The sequence below is a fragment of the Sabethes cyaneus genome, chromosome 2 (assembly GCF_943734655.1).
Source record: "Sabethes cyaneus chromosome 2, idSabCyanKW18_F2, whole genome shotgun sequence".
Lineage (NCBI taxonomy): Eukaryota > Metazoa > Arthropoda > Insecta > Diptera > Culicidae > Sabethes > Sabethes cyaneus.
In genome coordinates this window covers 19,168,131-19,184,537 of record NC_071354.1, presented here as the reverse complement: position 1 = coordinate 19,184,537, position 16,407 = coordinate 19,168,131, and positions in this window count along the sequence as shown.

The following is a 16,407-nucleotide window of genomic DNA, read 5'->3' as shown; positions in this document are numbered from 1 at the left end:
TTTTGTAGATTCATGACATTTCCCATTTAAACTAAGGCATTTAATTTCGGTTAATAATAGTCATAACCAATATAAATTGGTTTATTTAATTAAAATTTATCAGAAGAATAATCGACTTTTTTTATAAATATTAATTTATTGTAACTTACCACACACCACCAACCACCGAGTTCTCCCTTTCGGTGACTTAGATGCATACCACTGCTCCGTTGCTAGAATATGCGATTTGCATTGATTTTACTCGATGTCCTAATTTCTCATTTACCACAGCCCCGAAACGAACTTACACTCAAGAACAACTCATCGGAAAAATCCATGTCACTTGCGTCAGAGCGGCATCAGGATAGGCTTGCAACGCGGAACGTTCGGGTTCAAATCCAACAGCGGTAGGTGTTCGGTAGTTTTTTTATGTGGTCTATCTTAATCGCATGAACCGACTTTACAGAAATTAGAAGGAGGAGATGGAGGTAGAAAATAGAAAAGTATAAAAATAGAACTTAAAGTGCTATTTTAAAATTTTTGACAAACTTGCTTAGCGCTCTATGCAGCGAACTCAAGGCAGCTTTGAGGTTCGGCTAATTACAGGCAAAGCTGCTCAGCAAGCTATAGATCCATAGACATAAAGCTTGTTAACCTTCCTCAGGCACCATCATCCGAACTCTTAGTTACCTTCAGATTGCATGTAGAATTTTCAAGCTGCATGTTGAACTTTCAAGTTGCTACAGATGCTAGCGGTACTTTATTAAGAATGAAGTTCAGTTTACAAATGTAGTGTCTGGTTGTGCAGCAAGAAAGTTCTGCGGAACTAAATTTGAACCAAATAAGAACTTCCAAGTCCGTTTCTTAAGGGAAATTCGAACTTTGGTTGCTTGGGGCGAAGCAGCCTCTTCCACTAGCAGCCGGGGGTTTGACGGAATTCTTGTTGCAGTGCTGCAAAACGCAATATTACAGTTTCTGAAATCTCGAATTGATAGTATTTTTAACCTCTCAACAAAGACAAAAAAATCGTGTAAGTGGGAAATCATCATTTATGTTCCCTTTGTTCAAGTAAGGTAACAAGCACAATGTGGAGCAATACCAAGGAAACACTTCATAGTGTGCTTTCTCTTATAACGGATTTTATTCTAGTCGATCGGCTTCAACTAACTTATGGGAGTTTGTCTCACTTGATCTGCGTACCATGGAACAGAGTAACCAGATCGCCCTACTAACAAAGTTGTTATAAAACTGTTGTGGCAACTGATTTAAAACCAATTTTAGTCGTAAATAAGTTCCCTCAACTAGAAGCGCCATAAGTGTGCTACTTGGGCGACACCATTTAGAATGATCTGAAAGCAGCATTCGATCGGTTCGATCATGATATTTTACTAGCCAAACTGGACAAGTTGTCGACGAGTGTCAGCTAGTCTACTTTCCTGGCCTAGCTCATATCTACGCCATCATAAATAGCCGTTAAATTGGACCCAGTCCAATCAAGATGGTTCCGGAATGTTTCTGGAGTTTCACAAGGCAGCATTTTGGGACCTTTGCTATTCTCGCTATTCGTGAACGACGTCATTCAACTGCTGCCTCTAGGAATAAGGCTGTGCTACGCCCCTGATGTAAAAATTTATCTGACATCTGAACCCATAACAGATTGTTTGCGGCTACAGAAATTGATCGATTTCTTTGCAGAATGGTGTAACTTTAATCGTATGCTAATCAGTACTCAGAAATGCACTGTTGCTTTACCCGTAAAAACAGCTTCTAGCGTTTGATGACTGTAATAACGGTTCGTCACTACAGCAGAGTAATAATGTAACAGATCTTGGCGTTGTACTGGATAGCCAAATGTTGTTATACCTTTATCAAATATTTTATACAGGTTCACCTGGATAATCGAGTCCGACCTGTATTACCAATATAGTTCACTTCGCAAAATCCCATACATAACCGAAAAGACGTAAAAGTAACACCCTCTTGCGGACAAAAAAGTGACAGTTGACTAGCTGGGTACTACAAACTACATTCTTCGAATTCGACAGAGAATTCTGTGATACAGATATTCTACGTACTTCACATTTCTCTTTAGTGCGGTCCATCCTTGAGTGTAGCTGTGTTGTTTGGGATCCTCATTATCTATATTGGAAGCTTCGTGTTACACGGATACAAAAATACTTCCTACGTAAAATTTGCGACATATGCGATATACCCAGGAGAAATCCTGATGCTCTATCGCCTTATGAAGAACTTTGTCTGCCAGCTGGGATTGCTCCCCTTGAACAGCGACGGACGGCTATCATCGTCAAGACTGCTCATAGAATTCTGTTAGGTGCACTTGAACCAAACGAACAGAACAAAACAACAGTGGCTCTAGATTGCTATCTAAGAAGGAGACTCTGACAACATTTCATGGTCATTACTGTCAAAGAGAGCATCATCGTGCACGCGCCACTGTATTAGTGGAATGATTCATGTAACGACGAATGTAGGAGGGTGATGATGATGCGTGGGTGGCAAAGGTGCGCAGTATCACTCGTCAGAACGTGGAATGACACAAACAGAAGAAGATGCAGCGAACCCAAATCTTCTGGGAGAAAAGCGCTGCCCGGTAGAGCAGGAGTATGCGGAGTTGAAGCTGCTGCATCGTTCGCAGAAAGCGCAAAATTTTACTAGAAACTGAATGGATCCCATAAAAGTTGCGTACCGGGAGCCGAAATGCGTCGGGCTAAAAAAGGCAGTATTTTGATGGACGATAATGAGGTAACCGAAGGGTGGAAATAGCACTTCGATGAAGACCTGAATGCCACACCCCTTTCTAGTTCCGCCAATGGTCATAAATTATTTTCCACCGATAATTACCAATCGCGGTTCCGTTAAAGGACGGTCCCGTACGGATCAAATATTTACAATAAGGTAGATCTGCCAAATGGGCCGTGAATACTGAGCTTCCACGTTGATTTCAAAGCTGCACATGATATAATCGACCGAAAAGAGGTATGGAAAATCACGGACGAGAGCGGCTGCCCCAGAAAGCTGATCCAACTGATTCAGTCTATGATGGATAGTACACATCACAGTGTTCGAATCATTCGAATCACAAAGTGTGATCAAGTGGTCTCTCACGCCTGCTGTTCAACAGTCGGCGGCGTATCATCAGCGGAAGTCAGGCTTACTACGGGCTTCACAAGCAATTACCCCAAGAGTGTCCTCTATAAGACACTGATTCTACGTGCATGAAACGTGGACAATGCTAGAAGAGGACCTTCCTTATTCGGAGTTTTCGAAAGAACAATCTTCGAGAGTGCAAAGGAGAACGGATTATGGAGGCGGATAATGAACCATGAACTCGCACAGCGGTCATGGTCAACACAGTATTCAAAAGGTGGCTAAAGCTTGATGGATACGGTGGACAGGACATGTTGAAGAGTGCCGGACAACTACCACCTTATCAACGATGTTGTTTTGTTTTAAATCCGGTAGGAAAAGACGACCAGGATCGCAGCAAACAAGTTGGTTAGACTAGGTGTAGTGAGATCTGGCGGAGAGTACACGTTGTCCAAGGAATAGGAGAGCAGTAGCCCACAACGGAGTAAATTGAAGAAATTTTGTTCATCAGGCTATGTCTTAGGACGGAAAACCAATTAGGGAAGGAAGGAATCTCCCGAATTTCACCCGGTGTACGAAGATTTGTGGGAACTTATCAAGCTGGCTTCGTCGAATGTCAGTCTACAACGGATCAAATATTTACACTGCGGCAGCTCCTCCAAAAGGGCCGCGAATACAGAGTTCCCGCGCACCATTTGTTCGTCGACTTCAAAGCCGCATATGATACCAGCGACCGGAAAGAGCTATGACAAATTATGGACGAGAACAGCTCCCCCAGGAAACTCATCATACTGATTAAATCTACGGTGGATGGTACACAGTGCTGTGTTCGGATTTCGGGTGTCGAGTTCATTCAAATCACAACGTGGATTCATCATGATCTCCCAGGTCTGCTGTTTAACAGCCATGAGCATTAGAGGTGGGCTCTTTTGTGTGAGCGGCTCCGAACCGTTCATTTGCTGCTGCGAACCGATTCAAAAGAGCGGCTTATGGCTCACAGTTCGTTGTTCGGCAGGTTGATAGTTCGGTAAATTACGATTTCCGAACCAAACTTCGTGTCGCCGTCGAGTGCGTTTGAGGAACCGTGGTTCTTTTTCAAGAGCCGTTCGTTTGAACGCTCTTTTTTGTGAACCGGTTCATTTGAACGGCTCGTGAGCCGTTCGCCCATCTCTAATGAGCATCGGAGGCGTATTAAATATCGTATCCGGCGTCCACAAAGTATCGCGCGATTTCCGTTTTCGACGCGGCGGGGTACCGTTCTTTGGACGCGCACACTTCTGAACGTGTCACCATGAACTTAAGAAGTATTCCATCAACGCAACTAGTTCTGAAAGCGCCAACAATGAGATGACCCTCTTGAAGCTTTGCTTGTAGAAGTTGAACAACATCAACTGAAGCTCAGCTGTGTGTTGTGTTGAAAGCGCGGTAAATTGCAATCCGCATTTTGTCGGAATTCGGGAGGCCAGTGTAAGGTGGGTGAAATCACATGCGGGAAAAATCTGCGCTAATTTGGATTAATTTGTTTCGATGGCGACAGATAACACGAATGCTTTTATTCTTGCTCACTCTTTAATCGCGCGTGAGTTCCAACTGAGGGGAATCGAGTTGTTAGTTTTCTAATAAGTTATGGACCAAACGAAAGGAGCCTTTGTTCGTTTTGCATTATGCGAAGTTCCGGATCGATAACGGATGTACACAAGGAGCTGGAAAACAAGACGAGGGTCTAAGAAATACGAGTCCATTGACAAGGAGTAGGTTTAAATAAAGAAAACGGGGTTATTTTGCCTATCATTGGATCCTCTCTATGATTGGACAGCGTCCATTAATAAATTTCCATCTAACGAATTCAGAGATTTACATCCAAATTAATAACAATTAATAAACAACTTTCTGGCTGATTTTCGGTGATCAAATCTTGTTTAATTTACTTTAATGATGATGTGTACAAAAATTTCGGTTTAAATTATGCCAAACATTTAATTTGTTGACTCGTTTTAATTCAAATTGGTTCAAAGCGATAATTTGTACCGACCAAGGAAATGTCTTGTTAGAACATAAAATTAATTTAGAAAAGACTCCTTCACTTGTTTGCTGAAATTAATCAAATGCAATGAAATTAAACTGAAGGTCTATTCAATTAATATCGAAAGACAAATCAATTAGTTAGGTCAAACACAATTATAAGGCTACTCAAATAATGTTATACAATAAATTTAAATGAACCGCAAAATTTCCACGAAAATTCCAGCCATTCCCCACATCACCGGGGGGCTTCATCATCGTCGCCAACCTACCTGCCAGCTCAGGTAACCACAACGTTTCGCATTTTCAAATTCTCCGGCATCAGCTACTACTAGGTACTATTACCACTTACAACAGCTACCGCTTCGGACTTTGGTCGGTGATTCCGGAGCTTTCGAAGGGCTCAATACGATAAAACTATGTGGCAACCGGGTGCGATCGCCCCCGCATCCGGGCGTCGCGCGCCCAAAGGAAGAAGGCAATCCGCAGCATCAGCAGCAGCAGCCGGAATCGAAAGGGTTTTTCCGGTGCCAGTGTTTCACCGCGATAAACCGGTGGCTACACTTTAATGACTTTTCGATCCGCTCGTTTTCGTTTTCGATAGCATAGCGCCAATTTGAAGAGCACGTAAGAAACAAAAGGGTTTTCGAAAACGGCAACAAAGCAACAAAAAACAAAACCGCTGCTCGATTGGTGTACGCTTTCGCGGCGGAACTTTTCACGCTTCAATTGACGCCCACGCGGGGTCGGTGTGGTGGTGGCGAAAAGGATTGAAACATTTCGGAAAGTGTTTCCTAGTTTTTTTTCTTCTCTGTTTTGCTTCCACTGATTGGGGGAAAATATCCTACATAAAATACACGAACGTACATTCATTTTGATCGTAACTGATACACTCGGCTATTCCTAGTAGCGTTTTTAGTTTACATTTGGATTGCTCTTCATTGGTTTTGGTGTGTACGTGGTTGTGTGTGTATGTGTGTAGTTGTGTGAAACTTTCTCGCTTTGGTTTTTCCGAATTATCCTTTCAATCGGTGCTTAATTTTCCGCGCGCTAGATTTGTAGCGCTGCAGTTTTTGTTTTCTAATTGAAGTTTCTTTTTTTTTGTTTGGTTCGCTCACTCACTTTATCAGCCTAACGAGTATGTGTGTTTGTTTGTTTGTTGTTTTTTCTTCTTCTATTAACTCACTTAACCTAGTTTAGGTGTGTTTTGTTTACAAGTTAGACAAATTTAAACGTTAATGATTGTACAATTTTGATTTTACATTCCATCTGAATTGTTTTTTTGCTTACAATTTGATTTTCGTCTTTGACGGCAAATCATCGTACTCGGTGTTTTTTTTTTCAAACCAGACTACGAGTCCTTTCATTCTGGTACAAAAGTTCAACATAAAGGAGACAAATGGTTTGAACAAAACTATTCTGATTTAAGTACTGTTAACCTAAGTTGTATCGACATTCCGGTAGGGCAAACTAAAATTTGCAATGTAACCCGCATTGTCCGTGTTGATCATTTAACTGCTGTTTGTTTGTAGTAGGTGATAAATGGCGCATTTTTACCTTTGTTTGAGGCAATTTGTTTGCCCGATTTGCATACTTTTTTTTTGCTTTCGCAAGCTCTAATGCTTCATATAAAAACAGTGAACGATGAGTGGGTTTGAGTTGCTACACTTAAAGTACTTCGAAGGCTCAGCCTACTTTTGAATTACGAGGAGGAGTTTGAGTAGCCGTAGTTTTGGACTGTGGCAGAGATTAAGATTAACTAAAACTGTATATTCGTTCAACTATCAATATAATAAGGAAGAATAAAAACGCACTGTTCAGAAAAAATTTGTAACTTACCAACTTTATAAATTAAACTTGTGTTCTTGTTGAGATTCGTTAAAGCATGGAGCATTTAAATACTTCAAAGCATCTTCACCATGCGTAATACTTTCAAAAGAGGAAGGTAAATAACATAATCCTTCTTAGGGCTTCCGGAGTCAAGTAATAGCCGGACCAACGGAGTATTTTCGTCAGAAGTGAAATTAATTAGTATTGCATTGACGTTTTCTCTTTCTTCTGAATAACATGGGCAGCTGTTCCTGGATAAACTTTTTACAAATTTGTTGTTTACATCCAATATTGGCCTACCCCTACTCCCCTTAGTGTGAAAAAGAAGAAGCAAAAGAACGCTATTCGGATGTAAGATACAAGGTTACAAGCTGGCAGATTGCCCGAAGAAGAGGCCAAGTGACACAAAGAATGCAAAACAAAAATCGAAGGCGCCTTTCGTTGAGAAAGTTGGTATTTGTTTTGTACGAATGTCAAGGGAAGTTTTGTCAGATGAACCCCGTGCAGTCGATTGCGCTGGTTTATTGATTTCGGCCGCCCGAATCATTTAGTTTAGTAAAAAAACTCATGCGGATGGTGTTCCCGGTAGAAATCGTCGTAGCGCGAGACGGACAGGAAAGTTTGGCGAAGCATTCGAGAAGGGTATTCAATCAAGAATGATTGCGATCAAGAATGAAGTCTTCAAGAGTTTTAAGCAATACGAGACTTTACATGGTGGCAAATTTTAAGTTCCGTACACTCCGGAGTAGAATGCGAACCATGCCATACTCTGGTCGGCAAGGCAAGGTCTATGCTGGAGGATTTGCAGATAGACAAGCATATTAAGGGATAAGAAGTTATAAGATTGGTTAGAAATGTAAGTACAGTCATCCCAGTATTATGGGCCAGTTAAGCATGATGATGCTACAAAATTATTGGTAGAAACGCAGATTTAAATAATTTACAGTTTATTTATAATCTAATTGGTTATAAATATATCATAACTTGATGTTCAGTAGGCAATCTTGTTCCAAATTCACGCACTTTTTTGCAGAACAACAAAATGTAAGCATATTCCATTCCCAGTATTATGAGCCGCTTTTAAACCTGGTCAGAATTATGGGTCAATGTTCCCAGTATTATGGGTCAGTAAAACAAAATTGGTTTTATTTCGAGAAAGCCGCGCGTGTGTGTGTGTGCGTGTGTGTATGTGTGTGTGTGTGTGTGTGTGTGTGTGTGTGTGTGTGTGTGCGTGTGTGCGTGTGTGTTTTTTTACCGTGAGGAAAAGCTCAATGCCTGGCACACTGATGATGCACTGCATCACGTGGCACGGAGTGGGACTCTAACCCACTAAAAACCTCACTGCTTCTGGCCCCAAATCCCCCTGGGACCACCGCTAGGTATTACTTCGGGATGAGGGCGTGCCTATGCACTACTCCGCTACCTGTCGAGACGTGCACCGATGCTGAGATGGCGACCAACTTAACGTCCATCTCTTCACGGCCACCCTCGCAGGATTTCTTTGCGAAAGTGTAGCTAGCATTGCGACCGCATTCACAGGAACTTTACCCGTCGAGACGTGAGCCAAATCAGGACTGCCTTCCAACAGCACCCACATGGCCTCCGTAGCGGGATTTCTCCACCTGTCGAGACGTGACCTGATAAGGAAGTGCCCTCCAACATAACGCGCACCCCGCACAGTCACCATCGCAGGATTTCTTCCATTTCCACATTGAATATTGTTCATCTAGGTACAAGGACTATTTTGGGAAAGATCCTATCCCCTACACATCGATGCGTCAGTCTAGGGTTTCACCGCGCCCAGAATCGCGTTGCTTTTGATCTGTGTGTCATATGCGGCCTAGATACGTCCATTCAATGGGCCACCTTGTCCTCTATACGCTCATCACCCCTCTTTTGAAGCTAGGCATTACCGACTTGCTGATCTGCCCTCCATTTTCGCTGTAGCTCAACCAGAATTCTTGAAATCGATCAATTGACGACGTTCCAAGTGCCCTCATCTAGACACATTTTCTCAACAATGTTGTCTACGTTTAGAGCGACATATCCTCGCGCACCGCTTCAAATCTGGGGCATAAAAAGACCACATGCTCGGGTGTTTCTTTAATCACCCAACTGTCAAAAACAGCGAATACTGTTGATCTATATGCTTGATCCATAATACTGGGAAAAGTTAATTTTGCTCCCAGTATTATGGGCCATTGTTTAATTTCGTCTATTAAAGCGGAAAATGCATTTTTCTAGGTGGTTTCACCGTAGTTCAATAAATACATACCTATTCCCTCGCTTTCCATCCATTTTACGCTCAGACATACAAATTTACGCCGCTATTCAGCTTATAATTCACGACCGACTTTTTATTATTACCACAAAAATAACATCAAATCGACAGTCGATTGGAGCCAAGTAACAACTATCGAAAAATTCAGAAAATTAACGCATTGGAACTAAGTGTATTGCTGTCAAGCATGCAGTAGAATGTTGCTACTATCTATTGCACTCATATTCGATTGTTAAATATTAATTTGTTACGTATAAAACTAACGTAAAGTGTACACTGGCCCATAATACTGGGTGGCCCATAATACTGGGGTGACTGTATTCGTAGCACTTGTTGAGCTTTTGAGCACCAGATAGTGGTTTCGCAGTGAGTGTGTCTTATACCTTGAGTATAGCCCCAAAGCGGGTTTCTTTGAATTTAATGTAACGTAGCATAGTATTTAACCATCCGCATACAGTTTTACCCCTGATAGTATTCCTTTATCTGTCAGCCCATGGATATCAATACTGAACTGCTGACAGTATGTGTCTTTCTCAGTTTTCGACGCTTCACACAATGCAAAATCAGTTATTCCCTAATATTTTAGTATGTTGTCTATCATACGCGATCAATCAAAGTGAGCTGAGATCTATTTAAATGCTTTTCATCATTAAAGAAGTCACTTAAACCAGCCAAATTTCCTACGTTTTTTCGTGCGACGAAGAAGACAATGTCGACTAATCGTTTTAATTTCCGTCATTCATAAATGAAAATAACTCACGCAAGGCATTGTCGTTATTCTACAGCGAGGAAAACTTGCCTGACCTGCAGAAATTTTGCAGAATAACATTTGTCATGCCGTTTTACACAAATACATGCGCGTTAGCTTCGTAAACATTGTTGTGATTTTTAGTTCGGACGATGAAAAATTTTGATGGACGGGTTTTAAAATGGTACGACGAATTTAAGAAAAAAGTCAATTGCGTAATTTTAATAATATGCTTTAATAACCGCTTTTCAAAGTTCAAAGTTCACGGATCGGAAGGTAAGTGTGTTTTAGTCAAATCAGCACAAGAACTTTTGGAGTATTCATTAAATCCATTCAACAAATGATGAAAATTAGAATGGCTTTACTTACTACGATGGGAATTAGAAATAAACCCCACCTGCTAAAGACCATCAAAGTAGCCGGTGAGGACCGCTTAATAGCAGAGCTTTATAAACAAGGCCGAGAAATGCTAACAACTGATTTATAGTAGGTTATTTCCAAGATTGGAGAAGAGAAGAAGCTACCGGAAGAATGGATGGAGGGTTAGCAAGGGTGATCAGCTCGACGGCTGCAACTATCGCAGGATAACGCTGATAAACGTCACCTACAGCCTACAGGTCGTATTATACCGGCTGTTACCGATAGGACAACGTTTCATAGAGAATTTCGCAGGCAACAGCAGACCAAATTTATACCATACGATAGATCTTGCAGAAACGTCGAGAATACAACGTGCCTATGCATCGTATCTTTATTGACTTCAAAGCTGCAGACGATACAGTTGAACGAACATGGATTTCCGGAAAATCTGACACGACTGATCAGAGTAACATTGGATCGAGTGATGCGTTTCTCAGGGACACTCTCAAATCCTTTCGAGACACGACGAGCGTTGAAACAAACTAAGGGCTTATCCTGCATGCTGTTCAACATCACTCTTAAGGGCGTGATCCGATGAGCGGGCTTCGAAACGAGAGACACAATTTTCACCAAGGGAAGCCAACTCCTAAGCTTTGCAGATGACTTTGATATTATAGCCAGGAACTTTGCGACAACAGAGGCATACTACGCTAAACTGAAAGCGCAGTCTAGGAGATTGGACTAAAAATAAATGCGTTCGAAGACCAAATACATGAAAGGAAGAGAGTCAAAGGAGACAAACGACAAACTACAAGTGTATAAAAGATGTTCAATAAATAGCAATCAGTATTCAGTGCACTAGCAGCCACCGTCGCTGGCCGTTGGGATGGTTGCCGTCAGACAATCTAGCGTTTTATTTTACTGTGAAGAATCCAGTCCCGTTGGTAACCGGCATACTCTAACGACGATCACGAACAGACCGATATCTTTTTATGGACTTGAAGCTGTGAAGCTGCTTACGAAAGACGTAAGCGTCCTTTCCGTGTTCGAGCGGACATATGTGGACAATATTTGGCGGAGTACAAACTGAAAGCGGAGAGTGGCGTAACGTATGAATCACGAGTAACAGTCGGTGACAGTCGGTGGGCTACGGTTCGGACACACCGTAAGGATGCCGGACAAAAGTGTGACGAAAATGGTTCTCTTCAACAACCGCATCGGCATCAGGAACAGAAGGGCTCGTCGAGTCAGATAGTTTGACCAGGTCGAAAGTGATTTGCTGACGAATGCCTGGGAAACTGGCGGCGTTTGGCCTAAGATCGAGTTGAATAAAGCCGACTGCTTAAAACTTGCTCTATGGTGTTGATGACGATGACGACGATGATGATGGAGAACATCTTTCATGAGTGAAGCAGGCGCCAACGCACATTCTGGAGCATGACTGTGGGCATCAACGAAGCCAGCAACCAAACAGCGCCAATTTTCGTTGGGTAATTTGTTAATTTGCTGAGTAGTAGCTGTACTATATCAATTGAACAACTCACTGGTGATGGGGGCGAGATGTTGAAGAACTGGGGTCCATGAACCAGTAGCCGGTAACCGTATCGTCAGAAGTGGCAGCTATCGAAGAAATCTAAGAAACCGATACTCTATGAGCCGTGAGAAGAATAGCGTTGCTTACCCCATCCGGTGGGAAATAGACAGCGCACTTGTATAAAGAGCTATAGGATAATTTTAAAGTCACCTAAACTTGCTCGATAGGTAGCCTATCGTTGTATTTTAAAACAGAGGCTCGAGTTGACGTTGAACTGCTTGCTATTAAAACGCTGCCGTCTGACAGTTATGCAAACTTTGGTCGCAACGAGAAGTTTCGTAGTTCGAAGATTTGTATGGAGGATATTCGTTCGTCATGCTAGGGTTCGGGCAAAATAATAATTAACGTTAGGACCATCAACAAATGCTGGCTGCAAGTGGTGAACGCTAGTTTTCATTCCACCTACTTTATGGCAATATACGTGGATGTCGCGTATACTGTTCAGTAGCCAGTTGGAGCAAATTAGAAACGATTACATCATTATGGTAGATTTCGACTGGCTTTATCCGTAATCCTTGCACATTTTGGTAGTACAAACGCAGGGGATGATTGTCAGCCCGAAAGTTCAACTCTGAAGCTAAGGTACATGGCGCTAGGATCGGAGGTTCGACGATGAGAGATGTCACTACAGAAACTGTTGCTACGGACGGAAAGAACTTTAGAAAGCGAAGATGAGCTCTCAAGTAGGAGTATTCTTGAGAAAGCAAGTTGGGTACCCTTGCCAATGGTACCAAGTACAGGAAAAGTACAGCTCTGATGGCAGAAACAGATTATCTGATTGACGGGACAGCGCCGCTCGACTATGGTGGACGGATTACACTTTTTGATGTACATTCCCCTCAATATAAAGTGCTCCGATAATCTTTCGCCGTCTATCGCCGTTAGCAAGTAGATTTGTGGGAAGTTATCAAGCCGGTTTTGTGGACGGGTAATCGACAACGGCCCAAATCTTTGTGCTGCGACAGTTCGTCCAAAAGTGTCGCGAATACGAAGTTCCTACGGACCAGCTATTCATAGATTTCAAGGCCGCGTACGATACTATCGACCGTGAAGAGCTATAGAGAATCGTGGACGAAAATGCCTTTCCCGGGAAGCTAACAAGACTGATTAAGGCCACTGTGGATGGTGTACAGTGCTGTTTGAGGATTTCGGGCGCGTTATCAAGTCGTTTTATTTGAAACACGCAGGGTACTTCAACAGTCTAGGCTAAAAATAAATGCGTCGAAGACCAAATACATGAAAGGAAGAGGCTCAATGGAAGCAAACGCGCATCTGCCACGGACGGTAACCGTTGACGGCGACGAACTAGAAGTGGTAGAGGAGTTCGTGACAACAACACTAGTAAGGAGATCCAGTGGCGCAGCCAAGCGGGAAATTGGGCCTACTTTGCACTTCGTAAAACGCTACGATCAGGAAGCATACGCCGCCGCACGAAGCTAACAATGTACAAAACTCTTATTAGACCGGTAATTCTTTATGGTCTGACGCTGTGACGCTGTTCACGGAGGACATACGCGCCCTTGCCGTGTTCGAGCGGAAAGTGCTGTGGACGATATTTGGCGGAGTACAAACTGAAAGCGGAGAGTGGCGGAGGCGTACGAATCACGAGCTACAGGCACTGTTTGGGGAGACTCCATCGTACATCTAGCGAGTTAGCAGGCTACGGTGGGCCGGACACGTCGTAAGGATGCCGGACGACAGTGTGACGAAAATAGTCCCCTTCAACAACCCCACCGGCACCAGAAACAGGGGGCCCAACGTGTACGATGGTTCGACCAGGTCGAAAGCGATTTGCGACTTCTGAGACGACTAGGAAATTGGCGACGAGTGGCCCAAGACCGAGTTGAATGGAGACGAGTGCTTGAAACAGCACGAACCACCCCGGCTCTATGCTGAAGAAGAAGAAGCAGAAGGGTACTTCGACAAGACGATGGTATTTCCTGTTTCTTGTTCAACATCGCGCTTGAAGGTGTTTTGACACGTGCGGGTTTTAACATGCGGGTAACGATTTTCATTAAATCTAGCCAATTCATCTGTTTCGCTGACGACGTGGACATTTTCGGAAGGACGTTTAAGGCGGTTGCTGAGCAGTATAAAATGAAACTACGTTTAAAACCAAGTATCAATGAGTTCGAAGTGGTGGACAATTTCGTATACCTTGGGTCGTTGATGGCCTCGGATAGCAACTGCAGCAGAGAAATGCGCAGACGTATGCTTTATTCTTGCCGGAAGTCGTGCTTACCACGGACTCCACAAGACCCTAAGGTGTGGCAAACTTCACCCCCATACCAAATGTACCATGTACAAATGTACGCTAATGAAACCGGTAGTCCTCTTTGGGCACAAAACGTGGACAATGCTCGATGGGGACTTGAAAACACAGGCTGTTTTTGAACGTCGAGTGCTTAGGCCCTTCTTTGGTGGTGCATGGGTGGACCACGAGCTGGCGCTGCTCTTCGGTGAACTCAGTATCCGGAAAGTTGCTAAAGCTGGAAGGGTACAATGGTGAGATATGTAGTGAGAATGCCGGACAACAATTCCCCAAAAATGGTGTTCACTTCAAATTTGGTTGGTACCAGACGCAGAGGTGCGTAGCGTGCTTGATGGTTAGACCAAGTAGAGCAAGACCAGGAAAGTGTGGGACAATCGAGAAATTGGAGACGAACAGCCGTCCAGGACTAAACATTGTTATACGGTTGAAATCCTAAAGGACATCGCACCACGATAAGTAAGTAAGTCCCTTGTAAGAAATAGAAACAGGAGGCAATTTATTTTTTAATTGTGTAGTGGTCGTTATCATAAAGCGCGGTATGCATCAAGATTTATAAATGGCATGCTGGGTTCTGGAAGCTCTGTTAACGCCTTTACGACCCAGCATTATGTTTGGCGCTGGAAGATCTAAGACCCTGCTTGCGACGATTCTGAATCTCTGGAAGACAGGGGATTCCTTGCTGGGGTTACTCCTATACACAAAGTTGTCGGTGTTACTCAAGATATGGATGGTTCCCAGTGTTTTTTTTTCACTGGTGCTTTTAATTTCTATGAAGAGTAAATCGTCGGTGAGTGTACCCGTATCTAGCGCAATATTACGACACTTTTTATCAACTTCGACTTGGAACGAAATGAAGCTCAAAGCGTTCTGGTTGGTGGCATCGGTGCCTCACGTACTTGTAGGTATAAAATAGACCCAATAACGGCAATTAGTTTTTTATCCAGCAACTCCTATCCCTACCTCCTCATCATGGTACAAGACGAAATACGAGCAACTTTAGCGGAGATCAAGTAACCAACCCAGATGGAAACTAAGATTGAATATCTATCATGGAAGGAAGCACTCGTGCGAATGCTGAGTGTAGCAACGAGGGATAATAGCCTTGTCAGCCTTGACCGTTTGGTCCCATGTCAGAGAACGGCAGTTGATTCAATCAAGTACGTGGTTGTACTCCACGTTAAGAGTGGCTCTTGATAGAATTTAATCTGGAGCGGTCGGCAAAATAAGAAATGTGTTGTCTCGGCATTACAGCTAGAAAGGTAACGACTAGATAGCATAGCCCTAGTTAGGCAACCTACCTATGAACAATCAGGCAAATTCGACTCGGAACACTCGGACAAAGCCGACGAAATAAGAACATCCCAAGTAACAATTTGGATTATATTAAACTCTTGTGATGGCATTTAAGATCAAAATAGGTCTTGAATGCCGTAATAAGAGTACAATAAAACTCACATTGTTGTTTGGGATGCTTGATACCCGGAACTACAGATCGCTGAATATTTTGGCTGGCGAAAGGGTGCTGCTGGAACACCTAGAACCTCAAAAATTCGGCAGGAGATCTGCCGGAAAGGTGAGAATGTGTGGAGGATTGCAGAAATTATCGCGGCATTACACTGATCAACGCCGCCCATCAGGGTGCTCTCCCAGATTTGGTTGCTCACGCATCATATTTTCGTGGATTTCAGGGCAGCATACGATACAGTCGAGCGCAAACAGCTATTGCAGATAATGCACGAGAACGGGTTTTCAGCCAGACTGACGTGGTTGGTCAAGGATACCCTGGAGCGAGTGATGTACTACGTGAGTGTTTCAGGGGTACTCTCGAGTCCTTCCGAGTTGCACAGAAGGTTGCGGCAAAGAGATTGACTGTCCTGTATATTATTTAAAATCGATATTGAAGGTATAATCCGCCGAGCGATTACGGAACGATCTCCACCAAGAGTTGCCAACTCCGAGCCTTCGCAGATGACCTCAACATCATTACTAGAAACCTTGGGATGGCGGAGGCAATCTACGCCAGATTGAAACACAGGCTAGAAGCATTGGATTACAAATCCATGCATCGAAAAATCAAATAATTGGTAAGAAGACGCTCCAAAGAAAACAACGTTTTCAACGAGATTCAAGGACGCATTCACGTTGGAAGTCGAGCCTACTTTCCCCTCCGCAAGACGCTTCGAACGGTAATCAGAGCGGTAGTTCTATGCGGA